At 45.4% G+C, this 6,828-nt stretch overlaps 1 protein-coding gene across 1 annotated transcript in view; it reads right to left on the bottom strand.

Annotated features, from left to right (window-relative positions):
* Nucleotides 1-1,464: 1,464 nt before the first annotated feature.
* LOC146789492 (uncharacterized) overlaps nt 1,465-6,828 on the bottom strand; it is a 112,542-nt gene continuing 107,178 nt past the window's right edge. Inside the window, exon 5 of the transcript XR_014969805.1 lies at nt 1,465-4,512. The gene's annotated coding sequence lies outside the window, so the exon portion shown is untranslated. The remainder of the gene's footprint in view (nt 4,513-6,828) is intronic.

Genomic DNA, 6,828 nt, shown 5'->3' with positions numbered 1-6,828 from the left:
GACTCATTTATTTGGAAATATTTTACTTTTCCAGAGGGCCAGAAGAAGGTGAATGCTCCTAAAGTCACCTGCACTATTTGTGGAGTGGTCTTATCAAGAGGAGATCCTAAAAAAAATTACTCTTTTAGTATCTACTCTATGTTAAGGCACTTTAGTGGAGTACATCCTGTGGCTTATGCTCGGGAGTGTACTCGAGCTGCAAGAGACAACCCTCCAGCAGCACAGCCAGCAGCTCAGCCGAGCACTTCATCTGCGGCCGCAGCTTCACCTTCTTCTCGACCTCTGGATATCCACCCTCTGTTCCAGAGGGTTCATTTACGGTGCAATATGTGCAATGCTGTTCTCTCTTATGGTGACACCAGCATTAACCTAATAGAGACCAAGATACAGCAGCACACATGCCCACCCCATAATTTTTTTTTTTTTTTTGTTCCTCTGTTCCTCAATTAACACAAAGGCTCTTTTTAGAGCCAACCAACATCTAAACACTTACACTTGATTTTTAATTCTATTTTTTTTAATGATTTTTTTCTGCTGTGCGCGCACCCCGCGATTTAAAAAAAAAAAATTAAAATGTTTTTTTCACCCTTCGGGGTCCTTCAGGGACCCCCTGACAAAGGCTAGGAGGTCAGGAACTCTCTACCCTGCCCCCTTTTCACGTTCTCCACCTTTCTTTTTCCCTGTCACACACACAACACACAAAATGGCGGCCGACACTTCCTGATTTCGACCGATTCGAATGTTGACTGACATGTAACCACCAATCAGAATTACGCTCGCGCACGTCAGGTGCGCGCACCGTGTGCGCACGGTGCGCGGCTATAGATATTTATGTACTTTTAACTGCAATTTTCTCAGGAACTACTGAACAGATTGACACCATATATGCAAAAGGCACATGCCTGACCTGAGGACTACCTCTTTGCCAAATTTCAACTAATTCTGTTCAGCCGTTCGGGCTGTACCTTCGACTAAAGGTCCTATGGGAAAATGCATGGGGAAAACGCGTTTTGGGACCCCCCTTTTTTCTCAGCCCCCACTTGAGGAATCACCCCGAGACTTTCAGGGTAGGAGCTGAGCGGAGCGCCCCATTAGTTTTGAAAATTTCACAAGGATTCGTCAACCGGCACCAAAGTTATTCAAAATAGAATTTTGAGATTTCCTATGGAAACTCGGTCCTAACTATAACTATCTACTGGCGACTGCCAGTAGATATATATATATATATATATATATATATATATATATATATATATATATATGTTTCACTTCTGGCTTCCTCTTCATGTATGTCATCTGCAGCAGTACACGGCTCTCATCATCAGACACAGCTTTGATGAGACAAAGTTCTTACTTTATTTCAAAGCATATGAAGAACCGTGATTTAAACCCAGCGGCACAGGGGAGACGCCCAAAGTCTTTGGGTTCACCTGTCTTAGAGTACAGAGACACGGGATTCTTCTGTTGATATCAAAGATCAAATTTATTAGCTGCAGCAAGTAACAGAGGTCCTAGAAGTACAACACGGTGTATGTTCTCAGGAGACTGCTCAACATAATAGAGCGGAGCATCGTCTTTTATGCCAAAAACCACGTTCCTGGCTAGCATCAATTACTCACAAATCTGACCAATCAGAGGATGATATTTACAGAGGCATCACATAACGACAAACCCACTTTCAGTTATCCAACCCATCGCCAATGACAAGGTAAAAATCCAGCATTCTTGCTCGAACAGGCCGGACGGGCCCATCATAAAAGACCTCAACCCAAATCAATAATTAGGCCATAAGGCCATAAAAGGAAGGAGCAGAAACAGATGCGGAGAAAGATAGAGGGGTGTGTGCGTGTGCCATAGAATCAATAATGTCCTGCTCTTTGATCTCTATCTGACCAGCTGCTTAACAAGGTACTGGCTCAACAAGTTTAGGCTCGGGCAACAGGGTCAGTTGACTCAGGTCAAACAGGAGTCAACACGAACTCAAGCTAAAGTGTACGCGTCCTTAGAGGCTCGCTTGGCCACAGTCATCCTGTAGTCATTAGCCTATGTGAGGGCAACCACAAAATGGCGGTTATGCACAAAATGAAACCCAAGGGTGCGGACTAGATCGTCAAATACACAGTGAATCCATCGGTGTAGCATGACGAAAACGCTTACGCATACCGCACTTGTCAGTCGCGGTTCGCTGATATCAAAACCATCACGATACGACAACCTTCATTGAATGGGTTCAGAATTGACGGAACTACAGACCCTCCTTTTGCCCTTACATAGGCAATAACCTAAACTCACGTCAATCTGAGTCCAGGTCTATATTCATCAGATCATTGAGATGTTGCTGTAGCATCATCCTGGTACTTAGTAACTCTCTCTGGACAGGTCTCCTCGAACACGAGGTAGCAAAAAGGCCACAGATCGCAGGAGCACACTGTATACAAAGACAGAACAGGAAAAGGATAGCTAATACCATCCCAATGACCATCAGAATCTTCCATCCCCAGGTGGATAACAATCTCCAGAACCATCCCATTAACGACCAATCTCCTTCGTCCACATGTACGGACTCGGAGAGCTTATGTAGCTTGGAGATGGCTTGGAAAACTGTCGGAGCATTGTCTGGAATGAAAACACAACAGCTTGATTGGATCAATTTACAGACCCCTCCTCTATCTGCAAGTATGACATCTAATCTAACGCAACTCTGTTCTGAAGAGTCATAAGGCGATCCGACTGAAGCTCAGCAGTCAAGTTACTAAGGGCGCCGGCAGTCTCCACTATGGTGGACTCAACTACTCTAGTCAATTGCCGTATGCTCCTGCTGTTAACCATAGGTCCCCAAAATGGCAGAAAACCCTTCGAGAAATCTCCCAATTCTTGTCCTGCGGTATCTTCCTTTCTGAAGACACCTGTAACGACTCTCATCTTGTGGTAATCTGCCGCAGCTGTAAATGTAGGGGGTAACAAGAACGAGACAAAACATGTGCCCGAGAAATCAGGGGGCAACCATGTATACGCTCTGTCATGGCAAATGAAGTAGGTACCCTTAGCTGCTAGAAACGGTGGGGAAGTCTCGGATGCAAAAACATATGTCTCAATGCAGACACTCTTCACTAACTGAGCTCTACGATTCTTGCCATTACCTTGCAGACAGTAATGACCCTGATGGGGTACTATCCAAATCGGGGAGGATCTCTTCGCTCGCTGGTTCCCACTCAGACTAGCTCCATATCCAGTAACGTTCCATCCAATATACGCTAGCGTCTCATCTCTCGGGATAGTCTCATAAGAGCCTATTCATCTAATCATGTCGACTATTCCCTTGACCAGAGCACTATTCTTCGGATTATCCTTCACAGAACGTAGGGGGTTGACTTCACGGGCATAAATGAACATTGTTCTGTATGCCCACACAGAACCATTGTAGCTAAATGGCAGGACCAGATAAGGAATACCTTTATCTGTAGTATGGGGCATAAGGCCACACACCCAACAATTTGTTGTGTTCACTACTAGCTGGTGTTGGTGCAGAAGCTGAACAAAGGAATTATTAGCGAATTCCATTCTCCTAATGGACTCATGTTCGGGCAGAGGGTGAAAAGAATGCGAAGAAACAGTAGGAGGAGGCATGGGTTGTGCAGTGGGCATAAATGTTACTTGAATAGAGAATGTCACATATCCGATTAAAAACATCATTAAACTAAACAGTATAAACAGACATAATATTAAAAAACGTTTTCTACTCATTATTATACACATTTCGTTCTTGAAGCTCATTCTTTTAGTAGGTCTCTCCATCCCAAAAAACTCCATCCTCTAACCGTGCTGCTCGCGGCGGATGGGTGTTCCGTGCTAAGGAATGCACCTGTTGGTCCAGGGAACGCCCTTAGACCAACCAGAACCGTCGACCTAACGTCTTCGGCTTGCACTCCAAGGACTTGGCACCGCGACCCTTCAGCTGAACCCGGATGGTGGTTCGAAAAACAAAAATCTAAATAGTTTCTCGGAGGGGAGCTGACCTTAAAAAAATAGCAAAGAAGGAACTTAATTTGTTATTTGTCCTGCGACTCTTGGTCGCAAATTATAACGCTCTTTGCCAGGCAATGTCTGTTCTCGGAAAAGTAGCTCAGGTTTAACAGTGTTCAAACGGTTCGATGGAGGCACAGCTTCTTGAAGAAGATTATCACTTTCTGGCTCAGTGTTTGTTCCAATCAAACGGGCATCGCTGAAAGGCAGAAAACGAGGCACGGTCTCAGTCTCAGAATCAGGAAGTCCTTTTTGGACCCACCGGTCGTACGGCAGAGGCAAAGGGGCCCTCTTACAATGTACGCCGTGAATCCAGTTCTTTTTACCGTGCACTCGTACCGCAGAACGGGTAGACAATAACACTAGGTACGGTCCTGTCCAGCGGGGCTGCTCGTTCTTGGTTCGCTGAAAATTCTTCACGAGCACCCACGCGCCAGGTTCAATGGTGTGCCCTGGATCTTCAGAAACCTGTGGCAAAGTATCATGAACCTGTTGATGCAGAACACGCAATTTAGCCGTCAATTCGTACAGGTAGTCAAGCAATACAGGGTGTTCTATCTCACAAAATTTTGTCGGCCGCGGCACTCCCCAAATATTTGCCGGGCGACCAAACACAACCTCATAAGGACTCAGACCCATTCGCGAATGTACAGTCATTCTTGTGGACAGAAGGTCTAACGGCAAAGCATCAGGCCATCGTAGACCAGAGCTCGCTTGAATTTTGGCCAATTTCAATTTTAACGTGCCATTGTAGCACTCAACTAGACCAGCTGACTGGGGATGATTGGCAGCGTGGAACTTCTGCCGGATTCCTAACCCATCACACACTCTCTTCATCACTTGACCCACAAATTCGCTCCCATTGTCACTCCAGACCATTCTCGGCAACCCATACCTAGGGAAAAATTCCTTAATAAGGGCTTTAGCTGTGGACAAGGCAGTATTGTCCTTCAAAGGGTAGGCTTCCACCCATCTAGAAAAAGAGCAAACAACCACTAAGACATACTTCAGGTTGTTGCACCTCTCCATGTGGATGAAATCTAGCTGCAAAGCCTCAAACGGATATGTGGGAGGAGCAAAATGACCAGCTGGAGTTGGAGTTCCCTTACCAGGATTGTACATCAAACAAACCATACAGTTCTTGACCAAATTCTCTGCACACTTAGGAATTCCAGCATTTTGCCATACTGGGGCCAACAACTTACAAATCCCTTTCACACTGATGTGGGCCATTCCATGTGCCATCGTAACCACTGGAAGTACATACGCATCAGGCAACAACCATCGCTGATGCTCTGACAACTCAACCCAACAACCATTCGAGTCCAATTTACCCTTGCTTTCTCTCCATTCATTCAACTCTTTTTCTGTAGCTTCAGCTTGGATGGATTTCACACTCTCAATCGTATCTTCACACATACTTCTATCTGGAACCCATCTCGCCGAACCCGCAACATACATTCGACTCATCACATCTCTCGCAGTCTCTTTCGCGACTTCATCTGCAAACGCATTACCACGACCAACATCATCCGTGACTTTCTTATGCACACTGCATTTCACGATCGCAACTTGCAACGGCAGAGTACGAGATTCAAGAAGTTCATTCACCAATTGACCATGTTGGATCTTGGTCCCATGCGAAGTCAGAAACCCACATTCTCTCCACAATTGTCCAAAGCTAAGAGCAACACTGAATGCATACTGGCTGTCAGTGTACACAGTCACTCTTTTCCCTTTCGACAACACACACGCTCTTGTCAATGCAATCAACTCTGCCGCTTGTGCTGAATTATGTGGGATACGAGCAGCTTCAACAATCGTATGCAAAGTCGTAACCGCATATGCCGCAGTCGTATCACCATTCGGAAGCTTGAAGCACGAACCATCAACCCATAAAGTACCATCACATTCCGCAAGAGGAGTGTCCCTAAGGTCTATCCTCCCTTTCGTTTCTTCCTCAGTCCTAAGAAAACAATCATGCTGTTCGGTATCATCTGTCTCAGTTGAGATCGGCAACAACGTGGCTGGATTCAACGTGTTGCATCTCTTTATATGTACATGACTTGCTAACAAGGTCAATTTGTAACCTGACAACCGAGCACTAGTTAAGTGCTGTGTCTTGGTACGGTTCAACAAGGTATCCACTGCATGTGGAACCATCACGATCAGTGTATTGTCCATCACCAAACCAGCAGACTGTTGGATTGAAACAGCCGCTGCCGCTGTAGCTCTCAAGCAACTCGGCAACGCTCTAGCTACCGGATCCAAAGTCGACGAAAAATTAGCACATGGACGTTGCTTATCGCCAAACTGTTGAGTCAAAACTGACAATGCACATCCCTCTCTCTCGTGGACATACAATGTGAAGGGTTTACTGTAATCGGGAGTACCCAACACAGGAGCCGAACACAGCGCATCACGCAATTCTGAAAAACTCTTCTGACATTCGTCAGTCCAAGGAATAGGATTCGGAGTATCCTTAACAGTAAGAGCTATCAAAGGTTTTGCAAGCAACGAAAAATTAGGAATCCACTGTCTACAGTACGATGTAATACCTAGAAACGCACGCACTTCTCTCTGTGTCGTAGGCACACTCATTTTCGCAATCGCTTGAATTCTTTCTGGGGTCAATCTTCTTCCCTCCTTCGATAAGAGGTGGCCTAAGTAGGTAACTTCTTGTCGACAATACTGCAACTTCGAAACCTTATGATGGAAATCAGACAAGTGACGTAACAACGACAGAGTAGCCTCTCTACAAGTCTCTTCATTGTCAGCAGCAACTAAAAGATCATCAACATACTG

The sequence above is a fragment of the Triturus cristatus genome, chromosome 10, assembly GCF_964204655.1.
Source record: "Triturus cristatus chromosome 10, aTriCri1.1, whole genome shotgun sequence".
Classification (NCBI taxonomy): domain Eukaryota; kingdom Metazoa; phylum Chordata; class Amphibia; order Caudata; family Salamandridae; genus Triturus; species Triturus cristatus.
Note: the sequence above shows the minus strand (reverse complement) of the source record. Positions and strands in the feature narration are given on the sequence as shown.